This window comes from Schistocerca americana, chromosome 2 (genome assembly GCF_021461395.2).
Source record: "Schistocerca americana isolate TAMUIC-IGC-003095 chromosome 2, iqSchAmer2.1, whole genome shotgun sequence".
In the NCBI taxonomy this organism is placed as follows: domain Eukaryota; kingdom Metazoa; phylum Arthropoda; class Insecta; order Orthoptera; family Acrididae; genus Schistocerca; species Schistocerca americana.
The window spans coordinates 865,173,230-865,200,259 of record NC_060120.1 but is presented as its reverse complement, the minus strand read 5'-3'; positions in this window follow the sequence as shown (position 1 = coordinate 865,200,259).

The window sequence follows — 27,030 nt, the reverse complement described above, 5'->3', positions numbered from 1 at the left end:
GACAAGTGCTCTACCAACTGAGCTACCCGAGCACGACTCACGATCCGTCCCCACAGACACTGGCGGAAGTAAAGCTGTGAAGAGTGGTCGTGAGTCGTCCTTGGGTAGCTCAGTTGGTAGAGCACTTGCCCGCGAAAGGCAAAGGTCCCGAGTTCGAGTCTCGGTCCCGCACACACTTTTAATCTGCCACCAAGTTTCAACCTATGACACCATTACCAACTGGCGCAATGAAGAGAGATTGCTTTAAATTTTGTGAGTATTCTAACAACTAAAACAATTCAGTCGTAAGTGGGACAAACATAATTACTTTCTGATGAATTCATCGCAAAGTGCGAAGCATGATTTCAAGTCCGTTCAGGAGCTGTTTTGCATTTTTCTTGGAAACGTTGCATTGAAAGAGGCTTTTATATTAACAAAGAAATTTTAGTTGGAAACAAGTGTTGCGGAAAGAACTTTCTGCATTGCAATACAATCGTTGGGTGATGAACTTAATAGTGAGAAACAGCTGAATGTGGACATTACACAATCATTGTCACTAGCTGTGAATAATCCTTTGTCAAAATGCGTAGAAGCGTTGAAAAAGAAGAGATTTGATGAAGTCGCCATTCTGAAAAGAAGAACAGTCCAAGAAATAATAAGGAGTAACTTTGGTGTGACGTCAAATGTGCTGGACTGCTGTTCAAATTGCTCGTCAATATTTTATAAAGCTTTTGTCTTCGGTTAGATATTTCAAAGTTTACTTGTGTTAATATTTGCTGTAAAAGTAACTTGTTAGTGGATTTTTCATTCATTTCCGTCTTCCTTTCTGTGTTATTCGTGAGTGTACTTACGCCGTTCATCCATGTATCACGCCTCAGCAATGTGTTCACATTTCGCGGGTTGCGATTCCAGCTGTAGCAGTTATAAAGCTAAGTACCGCCAAACTTGTTTGTGCACTGTATTCGAACATTAAATTTGGTAGTTTCCAATAGTTCATGCAAATATTAGCAATGTATTTACATTTCGCGGCGTGCAGTTGCAGCTGCAGCGATTCTTAAATTCCGACAAAGTTGTTTCTGCACTGTTATACAGTTATTAATTTTACTAGTTTTCAATGGTGTCTCGGACTGTTTGTGGAGAAACAACGGTTTAATAAACTTTTGGAAACGTTCGCTCACTGAATTTTTTTAGAGGTTTCTATGCGTTGAAGTCGTTTAGTAAATTTCGTGCGGTAGTTTTCAGTTGACGTTTTTTATTGTTTATAGTGAAATATTTCAGTAAAATTTTCATTCACTATTTTAACTTCGTTAAGTGTTCCAGTGACCGCTTGAATTTTTGGTTTTAGCTAATAAACTGTGTGAAGTTTTGCTGCTTTCCTAGCAGAGAGAGAATTTCGAGACAACTGTTGTTAGGTCTATAAATAGTTCTACTGGTGTAATTAGCTTAACACAGACGCTTAGTTTTTTCAGTAACTGTAAAATTTTACCATGAGTGAGAAGTGTGGGCTTTGTCGTAGGGTTGTGAGTAGTAGGTTGTGTTGTGGGATTTGTTCAAAGTATTTCCATTGGGGAGAATGCAATGGGGAAGCCAGTAGGCATTCTAGCAAGATTCTTTACTGGAAATGCAGAATTTGTAGCAGAAATAAATTGATAGAGGAGTAGGAGCATAATATCTATGCCCTTCAGTTGCACTTACAAAACGAAAAGGAGAAATTCGATAGGTTGATGAGGGTGGGAAATGTGAATTGGCAGTTGGCGAGAAGGCAGGAGGAGGAGGAGGTATACAGACAGTTTTACTTTGCATGTATGCAATAGATATGACCAACTGTCAGAGTTGAGTGGAGAGGAGCCTCTTGTAGCTGCAGGTGTAGAAAACGTGCAGCAGTCCTCAGCAGTTAGGAGGCCTAAGTCAGTTGCAAAGTCTGACAGAATTCCCAATTAGGGTATCCAATATTCGAGATCCACAGTGACAAGAGTGTTGGCTCTCACCACGGACGCCTTTAATTAACGACGGAGAACAGGGGCGTTTGCGTAAAGTTGTGAGTGCTAACATAAAAACAATAGTATGTGAAATAACCGTAGAAATCAATGTGGGACGTACGCCGAACGTATCTGTTACGACAATGCGTCGAAATGTGGGGTGAATGGGCCGGACGACCGGCGCGAGTGTCTTTGCTGATAGCACCACACCGCCTGTAGCGTGGAAAGCCACGAGCCGGCCGCTGTGGCCGAGCGGTTCGAGGCGCTTCAGTCCGAAACCGCGCTGCTGCTCCGGTCGCAGGTTCGAATCCTGCCTCTGGCATTGATGTGTGTGATGTCCTTAGGTTAGTTAGGTTGACGTAGTTCTCAGTTCTAGGGGACTGATGACCTCGGATGTTAAGTCCCATAGTGCTTAGAACCACTTGAACCATTTGAATATGAAAAACCGTGGCCTCGTCAGATGAGTCCTAATTTCAGTCGGTAGGAGCTGATGGTAGGTTTCCAGTGTCGCACACACTCTACGAAGCCATGGGCCCAAGTCGTCAACAAGGCACTGTACATGCTGGTGGTAGCTCGATAATGGTGTGGGTTGTGTTTACATGGATCATTGACTGGAAATGGTTATATTCGGCCACTTCGAGACCATTTGCAGCCATTCATTACGTTCCCAAACAACGATGGAAGTTTTGTGGATGACAATGCGTCATGTCATCGTGATTGGTTTGAAAAATATTCAGGACATTTCGAACGAATTATGTGGCCGCCCAGATCGTCCAACATAAATCCCAATGAATATTCATGCGACATAAGGAAGAGGTCAGTTCGTGCACAAAATCCTGCATCGACAGCACTACCGCAATTATGGACAGCTATAGACATGGCTCAATATTTCGGCAGGAGACTTCCAATGACTTGTTGATCCAACTTCTGAGCTCATCAGTCCCCTAGAACTTAGATCTACTTAAACCTAACTAACCTAAGGACACACACACATCCATGCCCGAGGCAGGATTCGAATCTGCGGCCGTAGCGGTCGCACGGTTCAAGACAGTAGCGCCTAGAACCGCTCGGCCACCCCGGCTGGCAGGTCGCCGGGCAAAGGAGGTCCGGCACGATATGGGTAGGTATCGCATGACTTTTGTCAATTCACTGTATAAATGAATCGCGGTCGTATAATTCACGCAACGTAACACGCTTCTGCGTTACTCTCCCTACACGCTTACACTGACAAGCGCTGGTGAAGTACCCGCCAGCGCTCTAGGTCGAGGCGCCGGCGCAGCCATGCCCGCTACGATTTTAGCTGCAGGTATACCTTGAGGTGATGTAAATTTCGACAAACTCAATTTTCACGTGTTTTACGGTGAAATCAACGAACAACGTGTCGAAATAATTTTATGTTGAAACCAGTGAATATCTATCATATTATCACGTTAAGATGTACCTGTGGAAGGGGACAAAAATATTAGTACAAGTGTGTTCGTTGTTCTGTTTACAATCACACTGTATGAATTGTAGAAGAAATTCCCCTGACTATACTTATGGTGGCTCAATTCAGAAGCGTGTGGGCACATACTTTGCGAAACATTAATGCCAAACTTTACAAAATCTGTTGAGATAAAAGCGGTGTGTTCCATATAATGTATAGCCCTCGTGAGTGAAATTTGAAAAATCAGAGTCTATTCCCTTAATAGTACATAACAGCGCCCCACCTCATATCAACAAGGAAGAGACCGAAACAATTTTTGGGGTGTATCTGCAAGCGTTCTTTTCTCGACGCGTTATTGAGAACGATTAGATATTAAATTGACTCAATCGACAACTGCACACAAGTAATGCTACCTCACACCACGATAACAAATTGATCAATAATATCGACACACGAAGCGAGAACACAGCGCAACAGAAACCTCCTTCGCTCATCCAGCACACATCCAAGCCAAATCACCTAAGTTTGTGCTGAAATCTATGAAAAATTTACCGCAAGAAGTGAATTTCGTATCATACCTCTACCCTTTCCCACATTTGTGTACACCATTATCTTCAAGTTATGTGAAAATTGTAATAGATACTTGTCTGTCTTTGCGGAACTGAAGCCCACATACTTGTATTTTGTGTGAACTTATTTCCTGGTCAGTTGTACTAATACTTCATGGGCTGTTAACTCTCAACATCTCCCATGCTAGTGGACTCTCGCATTCTCTTAGTAGATTTTCTATGCTGTACTTAGGGAAACCGCGCGACCGCTACGGTCGCAGGTTCGAATCCTGCTTCGGGCATGGATGTGTGTGTTGTCCTTAGGTTAGTTAGGTTTAAGTAGTTCTAAGTTCTAGGGGACTTATGACCTCAGCAGTTGAGTCCCATAGTGCTCAGAGCCATTGGCACCATTGTACTTAGGGAGTTGATCTTATACGTGAGTCTTGTTCGTAAAATATTACCGACTAAACATAGCGAAAGCAAAACAGAAGTCCAGGTGTGAATGATTTTCCCTGAGATGAATTTCTGCCTTCCTCACTTCATACCTATCCTAGATCTGCAGAAGCCTGCAGCAGGCGGTATTAGACACGTGACACTATTTAACAGTACTTTTCTCTCCAGATGTCTTGCGCCGGAAACTAAGTCCTTCGACCACCTGCAATTTTCAGCCTCAGAAGTCCAGTCAACAATTAGCATCAGGAAGGCTAGCAAATAAAAAGATCTTTCACATTGCTCGTATATAACATCCGATGAACGGATGTTTTCAGTGGGCGACGCAACTGGAGAACATGCTGTATTAAGACACTTCTTACTGCAAACATTACGATTTCCTACCTCAAGGTATGCAACGTAACTGTACAATCCTGCTTGGTCGACTGAACAGTACGTCTGTTCTCTTGGGCGCTAGCGCGCGGGGTAACCGAGAACGTGCATGGTTTTGAGTATGGTCTTCCTGAAGCAATCGATTCTATACTAACATGACCGCCGTATCACTCCGAGCGTCGTGAGCATCAATCACCTCCGAATTTTCCCCCCTGAATAATGACGAACACTTTCTTCTTACCTTCATATGCAAGATACCTCATATATCGTAATTTAGTGACCCACGCTGTTCCCACTGAATTTAGTTTTTCCTCCAGATACGTCTGCATCTCGGAGATCATGTCTACAGCATCTTTCGTGGTACAGATGCGAGCACTAGGCGTTGAACTGCAACTGATAGATGCTGGAAGTAAGCTCTTAAAAATATCAAGAGTGTAACATCTTGTTATTGTTCAGGCTTTTAAATAAAGGCTTATCCACTAGAGTTAATTGTATTTGCTACCTCTTTGACGTTTTAGTTTTTGGTGCATTCTAATCTTGCTACAAGCTATGTGCACCAATGTGGAACTATAGGTTCAGGTGAGAGGGGAGTGTTTGGAGCTATTTCCTTAAAGGACTGAATGCAGATAGAGCATTGAGAAATACTTTCCTAGCATAGGGAATGTTACCGTCAACCTCAGGAAACTTTTTTCCAGATTCCTCTATTAGACAGTGTAGGCCATGGAAAATGCAGGTACAATGGATCACATTGAGATATTTCAGTATTGCTTCCATTTTTACATACAGGCAGCACAGGCTGTATCCAGCAGCAAACGTTTCTCGTCCCTAACCGCTACAATGTGGGCGACAGTACTCTGAATCGTGTTCTCCAATTTCGTACACAGTAGTAGATTGGATTTTTCTGGTGGCGTGTAAGATGATCTCCTTACCATGACATTAGCTACACTACTGGCCATTACAACTGCTACACCAAGAAGAAGTGCAGATGATAAACCGGTATCATTGGACAAATATATTATACTAGAACTGTCATATGATTACATTTTTACGCAATTTGGGTGCATAATCCTGACAAATCAGTACCCAGAACAACCACCTCTGGCCGCAATAACGGCCTTGATACGCCTGGGCATTGAGTCAAACAGAGCTTGGATGGCGTGTACAGGTACAGCTGCCCATGCAGCTTCAACACGATACCACAGTTCATCAAGAGTAGTGACTGGCGTATTGTGACGAGCCAGTTGCTCGGCCACCATTGACCAGATGTTTTCAACCGGTGAGAGATCTGGAGAATGTGCTGGCCAGGGCAGCTGTCGAACATTTTCTGTATCCAGAAAGGCCCGTACAGGACCTACAACATGAGGTCGTGCATTATCCTGCTGAAATGTAGGGTTTTGCAGGCATCGAATGAACGGTAGAGCCACGGCTCGTAACACATCTGAAATGTAACGTCCACTGTTCAAAGTGCCGTCAATGCGAACAAGAGGTGACCGAGACGTGTAACCAATGGGTTCAAAAAATGGTTCAAATTGCTCTGAGCACTATGGGACTTAAAATCTATGGTAATTAGTCCCCTAGAACTTAAAACTACTTAAACCTAACTAACCTAAGGACATCACACAACACCCAGTCATCACGAGGCAGAGAAAATCCCTGACCCCGCCGGGAATCGAACCCGGGAACCCGAGCGTGTTAACCAATGGGACCCCATACCATCACGCCGGGTGATACGCCAGTATGGCGATGGCGAATACACGTTTCCAATGTGCGTCCACAGCGATGTCGCCAAACACGGATGCGACCATCATGATGCTGTAAACAGAACCTGGATTCATCCGAAAAAATGATGTTTTGCCATTCGTGCACCCAGGTTCGTCGTTGAGTACACCATCGCAGGCGTTCCTGTCTGTGATGCAGCGTCAAGGGTAACCGCAGCCATGGTCTCCGACCTGATAGTCCATGCTGCTGCAAACGTCGTCGAACTGTTCATGCAGATGGTTGTCGTCTTGCAAACGTCCCCCTCTGTTAACTCAGGGATCGAAACGTGGCTGCACGATCCGTTACAGCCATGTGGATAAGATGCCTGTCATCTCGACTGTTAGCGATAAGAGACCGTTTGGATCCTGCACCCACCGGTTCCATATTCTGCTAACAGTCACTGGATCTCGACCAACGCGATCAGCAATGTTGCGATACGATAAACCGCAATCGCGATAGGCTACAATCCGACCTTTATCAAAGTCGGAAACGTGATGGTATGCATTTCTCCTCCTTACACGAGGCATCACAACAACGTTTCACCAGGCAATGCCGGTCAACTGCTGTTTGTGTATGAGAAATCGGTTGGAAACTTTCCTCATGTCAGCACGTTGTAGGTGTCGCCACCGGCGCCAACCTTGTGCGAATGCTCCGAAAAGCTAATCATTTGCATATCACATCATCTTCTTCCTGTGGGTTAAATTTCGCGTCTGTAGCACGTCATTTTCGTAGTGTAGCAATTTTAATGGCCAGTAGTGTATAAATCTGCCACAACTGTCAGTGGTCTCGTCGACTGAGAGCCAAAGTCTGTTTTCGCATCATGAGTAGCCATATCATACACCTGTTTCAAATAATTTTGGCGTACCTTCGACTCATCTGGTATACTGCAGCCGCTGATACTGTCCAGGAAGCCATTAAAAACAGGTGTCTTTCGCACGTTGTACGGCAAAGTGGAAGAAACTAAAGCCTCTCCTAAGTCTAGATTAAAGCTGTTCACTGTACTACTTGTCACAGGGGAAATTGATCGTTGATTCTGTTGTTTGTTCTTCTTTCTAGTGACGCTCATAGTGTGTGCTGCAGAATCTTTGTGTTGTGGATAATGTGACAATTTATCATGTCTTACCTAAAATTAAAATAAACGTACAGAAACAGAATGGCAGTGACTAAAAAATAAAAGCTAGATTACATAAAATATCAACTTAAGCTGAATCGCACAGGTAAACTAATTTTAAATTTCGATTTGAAAACCTGAGGGAGGAATAGCAGCAAGGAGGCTGGCACATAAAATGAGTGAAAAATATGACCTGTGTTTATGTAAAGGCTTGGCCATAATTTACTCGGTTCAAATGGTTCGCCGCGCGGTCTAGGACGCAGCAGTAATGGACTGTGCGGCTGGTCCCGGCGGATGTTCGAGTCCTCCCTCGGGCATGGGTTTGTGTGTTTGTCCTTAGGATAATTTAGGTTAAGTAGTGTGTAAGCTTAGGGACTGATAACCTTAGCAGTTAAGTCCCATATGATTTCACACACATTTGAACATTTTTTTTCAAATGGTTCAAATGGCTCTGAGCACTATGGTACTTAACATCTGAGGTCATCAGTCCCCTAGAACTTAGAACTACTTAAACCTAACTAACCTAAGGACATCACACACATCCATGCCCGAGGCAGGATTCGAACGGTAGCAGTGCCGTAGCAGTCGCGCGGTTCCGAACTTAAGCGCCTAGAACCGCTCGGCCAACACGGCCGGCCCATAAATTACTCGGCCATCAGTGGCAAAATTGGAGTCTTCCTCAATCCAATGCCGGAGAAATTTTTTTTTTACCATTTCCGTTTAGGTATTACAAAATTACACTTAAAAGCGCACTACTCAATGCGATTCAGTACACCACGCAACTTTACTTCGTAAGTAAAAAAATTAAAAGAATCAAGTGTCACCGACTTTTTGCTTTAATATACGTGTTTATTGTAGGGTGGCATTTAAGTAAAGTCTCGCTGGAGTTGTCCTAACACAGCGGCCTTGGACATGCTCTAAAAGTGACAGTTCAGTGTCAATGAATCATCCACAGTGTTGAGGTCAGTGTGGCCTATATTTCTTATACCTTCCGAATTAGAGAAATAAGTAACACTCAGTTGTCACCGATACAATAGCGTGCAAGAACATTATCGAGTTGCAAAGACAATGGACGTTGCGCCATGCGTATTCTTGATTTCAGTGCAGTGTATCAGTTTATTTATTAAGTCGTTTCTTAAAATATGCAGATTCGTGTTATAGATTTTTTTGGTATTAATTCAGGAAATGAGTTTAATAATTGTGTCTTTCGGCAAAAATCCTTTTTAGAATCTACTTTTTTCCAAAATCTTATTTAGCCCATTTTGCACCCTGTAATGCGACCTAGCCCCATTTAGGCTCTATTAGCTTCAACATTCAAATCTGAGCCCTAATTATCAAATGGTGTAAATGGCTCTGAGCACTATGGGACTTAACATCTGAGGTCATCAGTCCCCTAGAACTTAGATCTACTTAAACCTAACTAACCTAAGGACAGCCGGCCGGAGTGGCCGAGCGGTTCCAGGCGCTACAGTCTGGAACAGCGTGACCGCTACGGTCGTAGGTTCGAATCCTGCCTCGGGCATGGATGTGTGTGATGTCCTTAGGTTAGTTAGGTTTAAGTAGTTGTAGGGGACTGATGACCTCAGAAGTTAAGTCCCATAGTGCTCAGAGCCATTTGAACCATTTTTTTAACCTAAGGACATCACACACATCCATGCCCGAGGCAGGATTCGAACCTGCGACCGTATCAGTCGCGCGGTTCCGGACTGAAGCGCCCAGAACCGCTCGGCCACAGCGGCCGGCCCCTAATTATCATGTTTGCGTTAATGGGAGCTCAAAAACTCTCCAGATAGGAATAAATGCTTACTGTATTGCAGTAAACGCTCACTGTGACATTTTTCTCCTTTACTCCTACTAAAGGTATCCAGCTTGTCAACATTCGTTTCCGTTCCTTTCTTCATCAACTCCTCCGTCGAGATTATGATAGGCTTATTGGGATTGACTAAGGCAGATAATCAGATATTGTCAGTGGTTTTCAGAATTGTTTCAGTACTGATTTCTTGTGTGTAAATCAGCGATTCACTCGTGTGCACTAAGATCTGTTTTAAATTGCCTTATATGAATTAATTGTCTTGTATGTAACTGAGTACCTATTTTTTATGCATAAGCGAGGGTAGCTTGCTAGTATTTTTGTTGGATTGTATCCTAGTTGCTGGTGTTTGTAGTAACAGTAGAACAAGATGTAGCTCCAGAATATACACTGAAACGTCAAATAAACTGGTATAGGCTTGTATATTCAAATACAGAGATATGTAAACAGGCAGAACACGTCGTTGTGGCAGGCAACGCCTAAATAAGACAACAAGTGTCTGGCGCAGTTTTTAGATCGGTTACTGCTGCGACAATGGCAGGTTATCAAGATTTTAGTGATTTTGAACGTGGTGTTACAGTCGGCGCACGAGCGATGGAACACAGCATCTCCAAGGTAGCTATGAAGTGGGAATTTTCCCATACGATCATTTCACGAGTGCACCGTGAATATCAGGAATCTGGTAAAACATCAAATCTCGAACATCGTTGAGGCCGGAAAAAGCTCCTGCAAAAACGGGACCAACGACGATTGAAGAGAATCGTTCAACGTGACAGAAGTGCAACCCTTTCACAATTTGCTGCAGATTTCAGTGCTGGAAAGTCTGCGTGCGAACCATTCAACGAAACATATCAATATAGGCTTTCGGAGCCGAAGGCTCACTCGTGTACCTATGACGACTGCACGACACAAAGCTTTATGCCTAGCCTGGGCCCGTCAACACCGACATTGGACAGCTGATGACTGGGAACATGTTGCCTGGTCGGATGAGTTTCGTTTCCAGTTGCATCGAGAGGATGGACGTGTACGGGTATGGAGACAGCCTCATGAATCCATGGACCCTGCGTGTCAGCAGGGAAGTGTTCAAGCTGGTGAAGGCTCTGTAATGGTGTGGGACGTGTGCAGCTGGAGTGATATGGGACCCCTGATACGTCTAGATACGACTCTGACAGGTGACACGTACGTAAGCATCCTGCTGATCACCTGCATCTATTCGTGTCCATTGTGCATTCCGACGGAGTTAGGCGCTTCCAGCAGGACAATGCGACGTCTCACGTGTCCAGAATTGCTACAGAGTGGCTCCAGGAACACTCTTCTGAGTTTAAACACTTCCGCTGGCCACCAAGCTCCCAAGACATAAACATTATTGAGCATATCTGGCATGCCTTGCAACGTGCTGTTCAGAAGAGATCTCCACCTCCGCGTACGCTTACAATTTATGGACAGCCCAGCAGGATTCATGGTGTCAGTTCCCTCCAGCTCTACTTCAGACGTTAGTCTACTCAATTCCACGTCGTGTTGCGGCACGTCTGCGAGCTAGCGGGAGACCTACACAATATTAGGCAGGTGTACCAGTTTCTTTGGCTTTTTAGTGTAGCTTTGATCCTAATAATGAGATGTGTATCGTCTAGTTGCATAAGTTTTCAGTTATTTTGTATAATGCGGTAGCGTCTCCAATGGTTTAAATTATTATGTTCTTATCGAGTCGCCCGTTGAATATTTTACCTTTTCTTTTCTTTTTCTTTTTTAAGGATGTTTTGTGTTTGAATATTCTAGACCTAGCCCTAATAAGTCTTTTGGGCAGCATAGAACTATATTGACTTATTGTTAATAGTTTTGGTTTTGTTATTGTCCCACATCTACACAAGTCTGAGCTCATACTCCATTCAGTTTAAATCCCACACTACATGCTAAGTGCCTGGAATAGTTAGCAGCACAACGAAAGAGGTTGCTGAAAAGAAAATTTTGTGTTAGACTGTAGAATATGTGAAACAGATAATGGAAAATATTGCTTGGAACAGGTAAGCAGAGGTGAAGAGATGGAGAGCAAAGTTTTATATCGAACAAAAGAAATTTATTACTTTAAGAAACATTGTGAGGCTAACAGCAAGAATGTGTGATACATTAAATGCAATTCACTACCCCATCACTTCTCTTTCAGGCATTTCCGGTCGCATCATGTGTCCTGCCCTTACTGCTAGGCACTTCCAAGACCTCCGTTATCAGAAGCAGATGATCCTAGCGTCGTACCAGATGCATCAGAAGTATGACCAGCAGATTCGAGAACAACAACTGCGCCCACAATGTAGGAAGAAGTTTCGGGATCGCCTTACAGAATAACACCTCAAGCGACTCCAGCATACGTACTACCAGGAAAAGCTTCAAGAGCGGCAGGAGCAGTCTGGGCTTCACCACTATCGCCATAAGCATCATCAGTGCCACCAAACACCTGATGTACTTAAATTCTCCCCACTCCTGCGGCAGCATGAACCTCAGCACCATCAGGATCAGCACCAGTCCCAGCATCTGCAACAGCATAACCAACCTCAGCACCAGCACCCAGCACCAACACTATCCACACAACTGCCAGCGTCTGCACTGCTAGATTCAGCTTCAGCAGAGCTAATGAGTGCTTCAGGATCAGCAACTGCCCCATCCTCAACAACAACAACACACTCTGAAACGGAACCATCATTTAGCGCACCTACCATGTTTGGTCACTAATGTGCGAAGTTGGAAATGAATTGCAGCAGTGCCAGCGGCAGCTAATAGTTAGTGTTATGCTTTACAAAATATAACACAGCCTTCGCAATGTTTGCGGCGATTTGGCCTGGAAGGGTGTGGAAAGCAATACACAAGTGGTGGGTGCCCTGAGCCTTCCCACACCGGTGGCTGCCGAAATGTTTTGTATAAATGCTGCAAGGCAACGCAAAGCCTAAATAACCATTGCTCGAAAGTGTATAAATACCTAGCCATTTTATAGTGAAGTAACTTCTGGTAGTATCGCAGCTCTATCGCCATTGGACTGTGTGGCTTGGCCGCCACATAGAGTGCTGTTCGGGGACTAAAGTTCAACTCTGCATCAAGACAATCTGTCCTGAGATCTTGCGATGTGGAACCGCTGCCACAATGAACCACCATCGGCCCTGAGAAACAGAACGCCGGCCATCAACTCGGGTGTAGTAGGTCACCGCCATTGCGTCACCAAGCTGCCACCTTCTGGACAGGCGTGTGCTTGAGCCATAACAAAACACACTGACCACGACTAGCCGTGGCCACCCACCGCTAGAGTCGTTGTTAACAAGTTTGCGTTGCGAGGCACTCCCCTGCCGACGCTGCGCACTGTCTGTATTGCGGGGTGACAACACGCAGGGGCCGCTCGATGCCGCTGCCAAGCTAACACTTCCTGCACGGAGCTACTGCGGGGTGTTGTAATATTGCATTTAAAGTTAAGCTGCGTTTTCCTAGCTGCCGGAATTTCATGCAGCATGCTGCGTAAAACGCGTGTGAGACTCCGCTGCTCACTCGCACAATGCAAACAAACGAGACCGTTTTCCTAGAGTGCGGACACCGAAGTGCCGCAGCGGGCTCCGTCTGCGAGAAACGCTTGCGTGGTTCGGCTACGGTTCATTCCACTTATGGTCGCTCTCGATAGTCACTCCTAGATTTTTTTTACGGCAGACGCTGTATCTAGCTTTTTGTCATCAACAGTTTAGCTGTGCAGTAGTGGATTTATTTTCCTAAGTATGCGCAAAATGTTACATTTACTTACGTTCATGGTCAACTGCCAGGGCCTGCACCAATCATCAGTTCTATACAGGTCGTTCTGCAAATTCTTACTATCTTCGGGTGTTGCTACTTTGGTGTAAAACAACTGCATCATCTACGAATAGCCTTCAAGAGCTCCGACGCTTTCTACTACATCATTTATACATAGTGTAAACAGCAAGGTCCTACCACACTTCCTTGTGGTACTCCGGATATTACCTTTACATCTGTCGATTTTGTTGCGTTAAGAGCGACGTGTTGAGTTCTGTCTGCAAGAAAGTCTTGAATTCATTCGCAAGTCTGCTCCGATACTGCGTAAGCTCGTATTTTATTATTATTAAAAGGCAATGCGGGACGGCGTCAAATGCCGTTCCAAAACCAAGGAACACGGCATCAACCTGAGCGCCGTTGTCCACTGCGCTGTGGATCCCATGGAGGAACAGAGCGAGCTGAGTTTCGCAGGATCTGTGTTTGCGGAATCCACGTTGATTTTTATAGAGGAGATGTCCATTTTCCGAAACTAATTCTTGAGCATAATACATGTTCCATAATTCTCCAACAGACTGACGTCAACGATATAGGTATATAATTGCGCAGATCTGTCTTACGGCCTTTCTTAAAAGGGGAAATGACCTGTGCTTTTTTCTAGTCTTTAAATACTTATCGTAGCTCAAGCGGTCCTCGATAAATTACTGCTAGAAGGGGAGCAAGTTCTTTCGCATAATCTCTATAGAATCTTATAGGTATCTCATGTGGTCCTGACGCCTTTCCACTACGAAGCGATTGTAACTGCTTTTCAATTCTCCGATCGGTTATTCAATATCTGCCATTTCGACGTTCGTGCAACGACTGAAAGAAGGGACAGTGTTACGATCTTCCGCGGTGAAACAACTTCGGAAGACCGAATTCAGTATTTCGGCCTTCTCTCTGTTATCTTCCATTTTGTGGCCGGTGTGGTCGCTGAGAGATCATTCTGAGCCACTTACATATTTTACATACGACCAAAATCTCTTAGGGTCTTCCTCAGGTCGGTTGACAATTTCTTACATTCAAAATCATTGAAAGCTTCTCTCATTGCTCTCCTTACGCTCATTTTCGCTTCGTTCAGCTACAGAATGTGCATAATAACAAGAGAATACAAATTTCTCAAAAATGAGATCGACAGGAAGTGCAAAATGGCTAAGCACGCATGATTAGAGGACAAATGTAAGGATGTAGAGGCTTATCTCACTAGGGGTAAGATAGATACTGCCTACAGGAAAATTAAAGAGACCTTTTGAGAAAGGAGAACCACTTGCATGAATATCAAGAGCTTTGATGGAAACCCAGTTCTAAGCAAAGAAGAGAAAGGTGGAAGGAGTATATAGAGGGTCTATACAAGGGCGATGTACTTGAGGACAATATTATCGAAATGGAAGAGGATGTAGATGAAGATGAAATGGGAGATATGATACTGCGTGAAGAGTTTGACAGAGCACTGAAAGACCAGAGTCGAAACAAGGCCCCCGGAGTAGACAACATTCCATTAGAACTACTGACAGCCTTGGGAGAGCCAGTCCTGACAAAACTCTACCATCTGGTGAGCAAGATGTATGAGACAGGCGAAATACCCTCAGACTTCAAGAAGAATATAATAATTCCAATCCCAAAGAATGCAGGTGTTGACAGATGTGAAAATTACCGAACTATCAGTTTAATAAGACACAGCTGCAAAATGCTAACGCGAATTATTTACAGACGAATGGAAAAACTGGTAGAAGCCGACCTCGGATAAGATCAGTTTGGATTCCGTAGAAATGTTGGAACACGTGAGGCAATACTGACCCTACGACTTATCTTAGAAGAAAGATTAAGGAAAGGCAAACCTACGTTTCTAGCATTTGTAGACTTAGAGAAAGCTTTTGACAATGTTGATTGGAATACTCTCTTTCAAATTCTAAAGGTGGCAGGGGTAAAATACAGGGAGCGAAAGGCTATTTACAATTTGTACAGAAATCAGATGGCAGTCATACGAGTCGAGGGGTATGAAAGGAAAGCAGTGGTTGGGAAGGGAGTGGGACAGGGTTGTAGCCTATCCCCGATGTTATTCAATCTGTATATTGAGCAAGCAATAAAGGAAACAAAGGAAAAGTTCGGAGTAGGTATTAAAATCCATGGAGAAGAAATAAAAACGTCGAGGTTCGCCGATGACATTGTAATTCTGTCAGAGACAGCAAAGGACTTGGAAGAGCAGTTGAACGGAATGGACAGTGTCTTGAAAGGAGGGTATGATATGAACATTAACAAAAGCAAAACTAGGATAATGGAATGTAGTCGAATTAAGTCGGGTGATGCAGAGGGAATTAGATTAGGAAATGAGGCACTTAAAGTAGTAAAGGAGTTTTGCTATTTGGGGAGCAAAATAACTGATGATGGTCGAAGTAGAGAGGATATAAAATGTAGACTGGCAATGGCAAGGAAATCGTTTCTGAAGAAGAAAAATTTGTTAACATCGAGTATAGATTTAAATGTCAGGAAGTCGTTTCTGAAAGTATTTGTATCGAGTGTAGCCATGTATGGAAGTGAAACGTGGACGATAAATAGTTTAGAGAAGGAGAGAATAGAAGCTTTCGAAATGTGGTGCTCCAGAAGAATGCTGAAGATTAGATGGGTAGATCACATAACTAATGAGGAGGTATTGAATAGAATTGGGGAGAAGAGGAGCTTGTGGCACAACGTGACTAGAAGAAGGGATCCGTTGGTAGGACATGTTCTGAGACATCGAGGGATCACCAATTTTGTATTGGAGGGCAGCGTGGAGGGTAAAAATCGTAGAGGGAGACCAAGAGATGAATACACTAAGCAGATTCAGAAGGATGTAGGCTGCAGTAGGTACTGGGAGATGAAGAAGCTTGCACAGGATAGAGTAGCATGGAAAGCTGCATCAAACCAGTCTCAGGACTAAAGACCACAACAACAACAACAAGAGAATTGACTATGGAATCGGTGAAGGATAGAAAAAGTACGGTGTGGACGACGAATAACAAGTTGGAAAGAATTCAGACTCCGTTAAATTAGATGGTAGAATGACCGTAGCCAGTCTGTTGCAAGCATTAGCAGATAGCTTGAATGACGTAAGTCTAGAAGCACCAGTACTGCAAGAAGCAGTTTACTACGCAACTTACGGATGCGTGAATTCTACACTGCTCCCTCCAACACAGTTCTCAACAGGATTACGCCAGGCACAAAAGATTTACCCACCGAACGTGTAATAACTCTAACCGAGGGAAACCATCACTAAGAAACAGTGGCATATTAATAAATGGTACAACTTGTGATATAGCAGGAGCAGATTTTCATGTTCCAGCTACTATCATGAGAACGACCACGATCCAGTTCTCACAACGGACGTTGCATTGGTTAGGAAAACGGTTAGAATTGTTACCCGCACAAAAACTAACATTCCTCAACAACACCCCCGACCTGCTATAATCACTTGACGAACCGATAGCGCCACATGAAAGAAGAATTTCAGCAGAACAAATGTTCCAGTGTATTCAGAACTATAGAGTTAAACAACAGTCTAACATCACGACTATAATCATTTCCACTACATGTGCTGCCATGGTTCTGTTAACAGTTTGAGCATTCTACTTTTGCTTGAGAAATAAATCCACTCAAATACCCGAATCACCAATTCATCAAATACTTGTCAAGAGGTTAAATAGCAGTAAAAGGGTGTACCGTAAAGTAATATTGTAGAGAATAAGGACTCAGTAGAGACAATATAGGATTAAGAAAAGATTTTAAAAAAGCCTTGTGGACAAGATTTTCAAACATTTCAATAATAGACAATTGCACACTGTGTAATTACCTATGCAACATCCATGTCATGAGATAGTTTCAACGACAAGCTAAGAAAAATTCTGGACGATTTTTTTTTTAAATAGAGAACAGAATTTACACACCAGAAATGTATTATGGACAGGTTTTCTCAAAGTCTTCTCCAGCCAGCACCAAGCCAAGAGAAGCCAGGCCAGTGTTTCACGTCACAGTAAGAATGACGAGCGGGAAGAAAGCCGACATTGCGAAAAGCGGTGCAAACCTGGAAGACCGAATTGCCTGAATTGTAAACTCAGCAACCGGACCTCAGCGGGAAAACAGTGCAACGTTCTGACACCATAGCTTGTTTTCGCAAGAGAGAGTAAAAGTTTTACAAGGACATCTACCAGACTGCTGATATGGCGGAAAGGGAATGAATGACTGACGTACACGTGTGTGGTGCACACCCGGTGAGCTGCCTGTTTCATAGTGCTTTCGTCCATGACTCACAGCTCTCATTCCATGCTTCATGGCGTGGTGGGACCATGAGTTACAACTCTCGGGTACATTTCTTACTTCTACAAGATAGGACAACCAGTGCCCACTACACTGCACAGTCTATTATCCCTAAGTTATTGCCATTTATTCGACAGCAGGATGATGCGCCTTTTCATCAGAACAATGAGGTTTAAGCTCACATTATGAAAGTGTACATTCAGGCAATCTGTAGAAGAAAGCTCATTTCGTCTGAGGCTCATCAGAGGGAGTAGCAAGCTGTATATCTATGATTCTGTCTGCTTTTATTGTTCACTTTTTCACTTAGCCTTGCTAGGAAGCTGTGTGTAAACATAGCAGGAGCAGGCTGTAGTTTGCAAGCAGCTGAATGCTCTTTTGGCTATGAACCGTCATCTTCAGGTTGCCGCTTCGGGGTGTACAGGTGGTCGAGAATCTGGCGTGTTGCATGAGACACCTCAGGTGTCTCTTGTTTCGCCCACGGCCTCTGCTGCCGAGGTACCTCCTAGTCTACTCGACGCGGTGGATCCGACCTCACAGGAAGGTGTATGACGGGTAGAAACGCTTTCGCGTCGTTCGTGGCAGATGGCCAAACTGGAGGTTGCCTGTCTGGCTTCGCCTGTTCGCCCTATGAGTGAACAGGTGGCCATTCCTTCAGCAGAGTCGGAAGAAGCATATGTTGGTAGGCGTTTGTTGATTATCGGGAGATCGAACGTTAGGCGTGTTATGGAGCACCTTAGGACGATAGCGTTCAGGGCTGGAAAGAAAGCCAGTGTGTACCCCATGTGTCTGTTGGGGGGCCTCTCCCGAGATCTGGAGACAGCCTTGCCTGCGACAACCGATCATGCAGCATGCTGTCGTACATTGTGGCTCACGTCTGCACCAACGGTGCCTGTCGCATGGGTTCTGAGGCTTTCGTCAGAACATACAGGCGGCTGGTGGAGATGGTGAATGCTACTGACCTCAAGTACAGGGTGCAAGCAGATCTCTAATTCTGCACCACTGGTCCCAGAGTTGATCGAGGTCCTTTGGTTTGGAGACGAATGGACGATCTCACCCAAAGTCTTCGTCCACTAGGTGACAGTCTTGGCTGCAGATTTCTAGACCTATATTATCGGGTAGAGTTTTGTAGGACTACCCTTGACAGATCAGGTGCGCGCTATATAAAGGAAGCAGCTACTCCGGTAGCAGTACTTGCGAAATGCACTTGAGTACACTTTAAGCTAGGTGGTAGTTTGAAGTACTGTGATGAACACTCACCAGTCGATACGCAGAAAGGGAAGTCAGATCTCGTTCAGAGTAAATACATAATTTTAGCAGCAAATTGTCAAAGTATTCGTAACAAAGTTCTCTAATTTACTGCCCTCTAGGAATGTTTTCGCGCTCAAATTATTATTGGAACTGAGAGCTGGCTGAAATCCGAAGTGGAGAGCTCTGAGCTATTTAGCAACCCACGGAACGTATATAGGAAAGACAGATTAGACGCCATAGGAGGGCGAGTATTCATTTCAGTTGACAGAATTATTGTCTCTATTGACCTAGAAGCTGAGTGTGGTAGTGAAGTTATCTGTTTGCGCACAACAGGTCTAGGTGATATGAAATTGATTTTTGGACGTTTTCACCAGCCATCCGTTTCCGCTTCGTCATTCAATGAAAGTCTACGGACAGTAGATACCCAGATCATGCAATACTAGTTGGAGGTGATTAATCTACCGTGTATAGACTGGGATATATATGAATTCACTGCGTGAGCTACAGACAGGCAGCCATGCTAGGTACTTTTCAGCACGTTTTTTGAAACCTGTCTTGAGCAGCTATTTCCGCAGCGCTCACGCAGTGGAAATAACTTAGACCTTGCAGCTACAAATAGGCTGGACTTTGTCGAGAGCGTCACTATAGAGACGAGGATTAGTGATCATGATGTCATTATAGCAACTACGAGAAATTAATAAATCAGTCAAGAAGAGTAGGAGAGTGTTTCTGATAGATAGAGCAGACAAGCAATTATGAGCTCCTCAGACAATGAACTGACATCACTTAGTTCCAGTAAGATGGGCGTAGAGGAATCACGGGTAAACTTTAAGCAGATCATAAACCGTGGTCTAAAGAATTATGTGCCTGGTACTTGGATTAGGGATGGAAAAGACTCAACACGGTTTAACAACGAAATTCGGAAAATACTGAGGAAGGAGAGGCTGTTGCACTCTCTGCTCAAAAGATAACTCGCAAATGACGAGGAGCAAATGCTATTAGTGATTCGTGATTCCGTCAAAAAATCTATGCGGAAAGCATACAACTACCAACGTCCTACCTTAGCAAAAGCTCCGGCAGATAATCTGAGAATACTCTACTTCTATGTAAAGTCGCTAAGAGGGTCTAAAGCTACCATCCAGTCATTCGTGGTCTTTTTGACAGCTGAAGACAGCAAAACGAAAGTCGAAGTTTTAAATTTTTCGTTCAAGAAATCGTTCACGCTGGAGAATAGAACAAACTTACCGTAGTTCGACCATCGAACAGGCTCCGGTATGGACTACATAATAATAAACATAATTGGCGTAGAGAAACAACCAAAAGAGTTGAAAAAAGATAAGGCCCCAGGCCAGGATGCAATCCTAATTCGGTTTTACAAAGAGTACTCTACGGCAATGGTCTCTTATCTAGCTCGTATTTGTCGCGAATCTTTCGCTAAGCGCAGAGTCCCAAGCGAGCGGAATAAAGCGCAGGTGACTCCTGTAGGTAAGAAGGGTAAAAGAACGGACCAGCAAAATTACAGACCAATATCGCTAAACTCGGTTTGCTGCAGAATCATTGAACATATTCGCAGTTCAAACATAATAAATTTTCTTGAGAGCGAGAAGTCTCCACGAGTCAGCAAGGTTTTACAAAGCATCGCTCGTGCGAAACTCAACTTGTCCTTTTCTCACACGATGTTCTGCTAACCAGGGATGAAGGACAACAGGGAGATTCCATATTTCTAGATTTCCGGAAAGCATTTGACACGGTGCTCCATAGCATACTATTAGCGAAGATACTAGCATGTGGAATAGGTTCTCAGATAAGCGAGTGGCTCGAAGGTTTCCCAAGTAAGTCAATCCCGCATGTTGTCCGCGACGACATGTGTTCATCAGAGACATGGGTGTTGTCAGGAGTGCCCTAGGAAAATGGGACAGGACAGCTGTTCTTTCTGTATAAATAAATGATCTGGCGTGGAGGGTGCGCAGCAATCAGCTGTTGTTTGCTGATGATGCTGTGATGTACGGAAAGGTATCGAAGTTGAGTGACTGTAGGAGGATACAAGATAACGGAGACAAAAGTTTTAGTTGGTGTGATGAATGGCAAATATATTGCTCCAAATATAGAAAAATGTAAGTTAATGTGGTTGTGTAGGAAAAACAAAACCGTAATATTCGGATACAGCATCAGTAGTGTTCTCTTTGGCAAAGTCACCTCATTTAAATACCTGGGAGTAGTGTTGCAAAGCGATATGAATTGGAACGAGCGTGTGAGGATGGTTGTAGGGAAGGCAGATGGCCGACTTCGGTTTATTGGAAGAATTTTGGGAAAGTGTGGTTTATCTGTGAAGGAGACTGCATATAGGATGCTAGTGAGAAATGTTCTTGGGCGCTGTTCGAGTGTTTGGGATCCGTACCAGGTCGGATTAAAGGAAGATATCGAAGGAACTCAGAGACGGGCTGGTAGATTTGTTACCGGTAGGTGTTTTACGGTAACGTTACGGACATGCTTCGGGAACTCAAATGGGAACCCCTGGAGGGAGGAAGACGCCTTCTCGCACTGTTGAGCACATTTAGAGAACGGGCACTTGAATTTGACTGCAGAACGATTCTACTGCCGTCAACATACATTTCGCATGAGAACCACGAAGAGAGGAGACGAGAAATACGAGGTGCATTCAAGTTCTAAGGCCTCCAATTTTTTTTCTAATTAACTACTCACCCGAAATCGATGAAACTGGCGTTACCTCTCGACGTAATCGCCCTGCAGACGTACACATTTTTCACAACGCTGACGCCATGATTCCATGGCAGCGGCGAATGCTTCTTTAGGAGTCTGTTTTGACCTCTGGAAAATCGCTGAGGCAATAGCAGCACGGCTGGTGAATGTGGAGCCACGGAGAGTGTCTTTCATTGTTGGAAAAAGCCAAAAGTCACTAGGAGCCAGGTTAGGTGAGTAGGGAGCATGAGGAATCACTTCAAACTTGTTATCACGAAGAAACTGTTGCGTAACGTTAGCTCGATGTGCGGGTGCGTTGTCTTGGTGAAACAGCACACGCGCAGCCCTTCCTGGACGTTTTAGTTGCAGTGCAGGAAGGAATTTGTTCTTCAAAACATTTTCGTAGGATGCACCTGTTACCGTAGTGCCCTTTGGAACGCAATGGGTAAGGATTACGCCCTCACTGTCCCAGAACATGGATACCATCATTTTTTCAGCACTGGCGGTTACCCGAAATTTTTTTGGTGGCGGTGAATCTGTGTGCTTCCATTCTGCTGACTGGCGCTTTGTTTCTGGATTGAAAAATGGCATCCACGTCTCATCCATTGTCACAACCGACGAAAAGAAAGTCCTATTCATGCTGTCGTTGCGCGTCAACATTGCTTGGCAACATGCCACACGGGCAGCCATGTGGTCGTCCGTCAGCATTCGTGGCACCCACCTGGATGACACTTTTCGCATTTTCAGGTCGTCATGCAGGATTGTGTGCACAGAACCCACAGAAATGCCAACTCTGGAGGCGATCTGTTCAACAGTCATTCTGCCTTCATTAAACTGTCGCACCCACGAACGCACTTTCGACTCATCCATAACTCCATCACCACACGTCTCCTTCAACTGTCGATGAATTTCAATTGGTTTCACACCACGCAAATTCAGAAAACGAATGATTGCACGCTGTTCAAGTAAGGAAAACGTCGCCATTTTAAGTATTTAAAACAGTTCTCATTCTCGCCGCTGGTGGTAAAATTCCATCTGCCGTATGGTGCTGCCATCTCTGGGACGTATTGACAATGAACGTGGCCTCATTTTAAAACAACGCGCATGTTTCTATCTCTTTCCAGTCCGAAGAAAAAAAATCGGAGGCCTTAGAACTTGAATGCACCTCGTAGTGCCCATGAGGAGGCATAAAAACAGTCGTTTTTCCCTCGCTCTATTCACGAGTGGAACGGGAAAGAAAATAACTAGTTGTGGTACGCTCTGTACCTCGCAGAGTATGTGTTCAAATGTGGACGTAGATCTTCATAAACTTACAACAGGCAGTTTTATGCATATCACAGTATTTAACAGTACTTTCTTCTCCCGATGTAGCTGAGTCCTTTGAGAACCTGTATATTTCAGCGTCAAAAGTTAAGGCAACGAACAGCATTAGTAAGGCTAGAAAATAAAATAATTTACACACTGCTTGTATACGGCATCCCATGACCACAGGTGTACGGTGGGCGAGAGAACAAGAGAACACACTGACCAGGGCGAACACTCGAACATCTTCTGTATCGAAGTAAGTCAAGACTCCACGTTCAGTACGTCGCCATGCATTTTCATGTTGAAAGCTAACGTCACAAATACCTTGGCAATACAGTATACCCACTGGGATTAATACGTCAGAAATGTAGTGGTTGATGCCCAAATTACCTGCTATGCGAAAGAGAGATCACCTTGTGTACCTGTCGCCACCACAATCCAATCCATCACCCAGTGTGGCGAAACAAGCGCTGCATCATCTGTGAGATACAGAGGCGAGCAAGTGTGCCGGGACTTACCCCAGTTCACTGCTACTAGCGCCACGTCATCATAACGCGCCTGTGCGTAGCCTACAAACTATTACGCCATAATCTTAGAATGAAACTCAAATCTGAAATAGCTTTTCCAAACTTTGTCATTGTGTGCTTCAGTACATTAATGCTGAAACTGTTAAATCTCGGAATGATCAGATGAATAAGCTTAACTATATATATTATTTTCAGAAAAAAATAAGTGACGCTAAATAATAACGCTAAATAGCTAAAAATTGTTCAGAATGTGCAAATGTATGTCACAATCAAAAGTTACAAGTCTCAATTTGATTGGTGTAATAAATTGGTCAAAATCGACCGTTTTCGAAAAACTGAAGGCGCTAAATATTTTTAGACTCAGAAAGATGAAAATTCCTACGTAACTTCAATCTGATATAAAAACATTAACTATGTGACTCTATAAAGCTATCTGTAATAGTTTTCAAGTAATTTACTAAAAACCAAATTTGGAACAAAAAACCTTATTCATAATGGATTAAGTATCATTTGCATTTATGGCAGTTCTCATTACCGCACTCAGCTGCATTAAGGAAACATTACATCTGTACCAAATTTTGAGACTTTAGTGTAAATAACAATCAATGCAAGGACTCTCAAAGAAGTAGTTCAGAGATCATTTTCTACTGACAGTTTTGTTCTAAAAATTCAAGCAGGCAAAGTTTAAATGCAGTGGGGCTAAAATTTTCTTAGTAACCACAGCCAATTTAACTTCATTTACATTAAGATTATGAAGACTGTAAATTGTTACACAACATAGTTATTAAATAATACGTGTCTGTGTGTCTGAGAAAGCGGACGTTTAGATGCTGCTGACAGCGCCGAAAGCGGTTGACAGCAGATGTTTCCTGCGACAGTCCACTGAGCCCGTATATAAATACGACCAGAGAGACAGTGAGAGCCCCGACGACCACCTATCTCGGGGTCCGGGTGGACCACAAGCTGCTGTTCCACTGTCATGCAGAGTATGTCGCCAACAAGGGGCAAAAGCTGACTAGGGCCTTGTGCCCCCTCTTCCACAGTAGGGAACTTAACCTGCCTCCAAGCTTCGTATCTACTGGACCGTTATCTTGCCTGCTCTCACGTATGGCTCCACTGCATGGGCCACGATTAGTATCACCAGGATGCGGACGTTGCAGTGCCTGCAGAACAAGGTTCTCAGGTGGAGCCTGCACGCCCCGCCCCTCACGCGGATTGTGACTCTCCATGAGGAAGCAGATATCGTCCCCCTCAACGAGACCATGGACAACAACGCCCGGCGGCTGTATGAGAAAGTGGCTGCCCTATGGGACGCTCTCCATGGTCTACGCCACGTTGGGGCTACACATCCACATTGCTGGCATCGCCATTCAGTTCCGCTGACCGTCCTCGAGGAATCGGCTTCCCAAGAGGACTAGCGCTGGGCTTGGCACGCCCACCACGGCTGCCTCCTTTGCCAGGACTAGCCCTCCATTCCACGTCCACGACTTTCCAATCCAACCTGCCCGTGTCGGACTACGTTTCTATGCCGGACAGAAGAGTACTGTCACCGTTGCAAGGTGGTATGGGACTCCAAGTCCCACCGCCACACCTCCAAAGTGTATTGCTGTGACACAGTGTCACTGCCCTATGCTTTATATTTACTGGCTCACCAAAACAGTTAAACCGCGGAAGACTGGTGATGCTGTAGTGTACTGTATCACAAAATTAAAAAAAAAGAGTGAGAGCGACACTTCGCATCGAGCTATCAATCTGTCCGCGGCTGGCGTACGCTCCGCCTCGGATGACGTCAGAGCTAGGCAGCTATCAAACACATGCTTTCAACAAAAGTAGGAAATGAACTCGTGAGGACTGCACTCCGTACTGGATCGTTTAGATTTCACAACAACGAGTTGTCACTCTGTCACGTCAGTCGAACGCCGGCATACGCTATGCCCCAGCTGACGTCAAATATAGGCACTTATCAAAGGTGTTTTCGGTAAAAGTAGGAAGTGAACTCGCGAGGAGTGCACATTGTCCTGGATCGCTTAGATTTCATGGAAGTAACTGTTTGTTGTCGCCCGTAATGTTGACAAATCTGCGTGGCAAAAGCTGAGATTATTTTCCACTTTTGTGATGATTAGAAGTCAAGACGATAGACCATGTTACTTGGAATTTACCGTAGAGGTCGCCTCTGAACTGCTAATAGTGCTGATAGGGACATTATTATTATTATTATTATTATCAGAAATCTTATGTTTGTGTGTGTGAACTTTTACTGAATATTTTAATTAGTTAGGACTCCAAACTTTTATTTACAATCATAGTTTCTGATCTCGCTGAGTTAATTGAGAGTAAGAATATTTTCTTTCAGGGAGCGCAAGAAGACTGTGGACTTACAGACTGGAAATTATGGGCGGTATGTTCTTCATCACTTCCTGGCTGAGCACAAAAATAGTCTTCTGGCCCTTGTAAAAATCGGCGACGAATATTATTTAACCCGCCACCCCACATCAAGTACTAGGTCTGTATGACGATCCCAAGTGCAATCTGACAACTTTAGTTTCCCACAGAGTCTCAAAACACAAATGCGTCCGTCGTGTTGCTCTATACAGAATAGGGACTCCCCTGAGGAAATAATGTGGTGCCACTGCTGTATCCACTGTTGTCGTTGGTCACATCACTGTTGGCACGCTTCTATCTTCTGCCACGTCAAGGGAAATCGCAGTAATGGTTGTCGTGTTGACAGTCTGTGCTGCTGCGGCTGGTGACTCACGCTGCACGAGGTAACCTGATGATGCCCTACTCGGTGCGTCGCTATTGAGCCAATAAAGAGCATTCTGCAACCTGCGACTGTCTTTTTATATGAATCACAATAGAAGGCTGATGTACCACCGCGCCACAACTACTTGAATAAATTTTATATGCCATTTTCCTGGTGCCACAGAATCTAATTTCTCCACCACTACATCAGCTACAAATCTGTCAAAACTGTCGGTGGTCTCGTCGACTGAAAGCCAAATTTAGTGGTCCCAAACGTCTGTTTTAACATCAGCAATAGACTTTTCGTATACCTGTTTCAAATAATTTTTATGCATTGTCCACTCGTATACTGGGGCTGCTAATACTCTCCAGGAAGCCCTTAAAAATAAGTGTCTTTAGTAAGGTCTGTGGCACTACTTGTTTCACAGGAAATAAATGGTTGATTCTGTTGTTTGTTTTTCTTCCTAGTGACGCTCTTAATGTGAGCTACAAAATACTTGTGTTGTGGATAATGTGAGGTTTTATCATCGCATATCCAAAATTAAAACAAATCAATACTACTAAGATGGTAATAACTAAAAGAATAAAAACGAGATCATATATCACGTCAACGTGAGTTGAGTCGCACAGGCATGTCAGTAAAGCAATCTTAAATTTCGATTTGGAAACCCAAGGGAAGAAGATAGCAAGAAAACTAGTACATAAAATGAATGATAAAAATTAACTGTGATTACTTATCTGCTTTTGACGGTATTGACGATAATTTACTCCGCCATCAGTCGCAAAAATTGGAGTGTTCGCCAATACAATGCCGAAAAAAAAAACAATTTTCGGCAATTTCTGTTTATACACGATAGAATTACACTTAAAACGCACGCTACTCTGTTTCGTAACTAAAAAAGGAAATACATTCAAGTGTCAACTATTTGTTCCATTAATATACCTGTTTATTGTCGATAGTGTTTAAGCCAAGACTGGGTGTATCTGTCC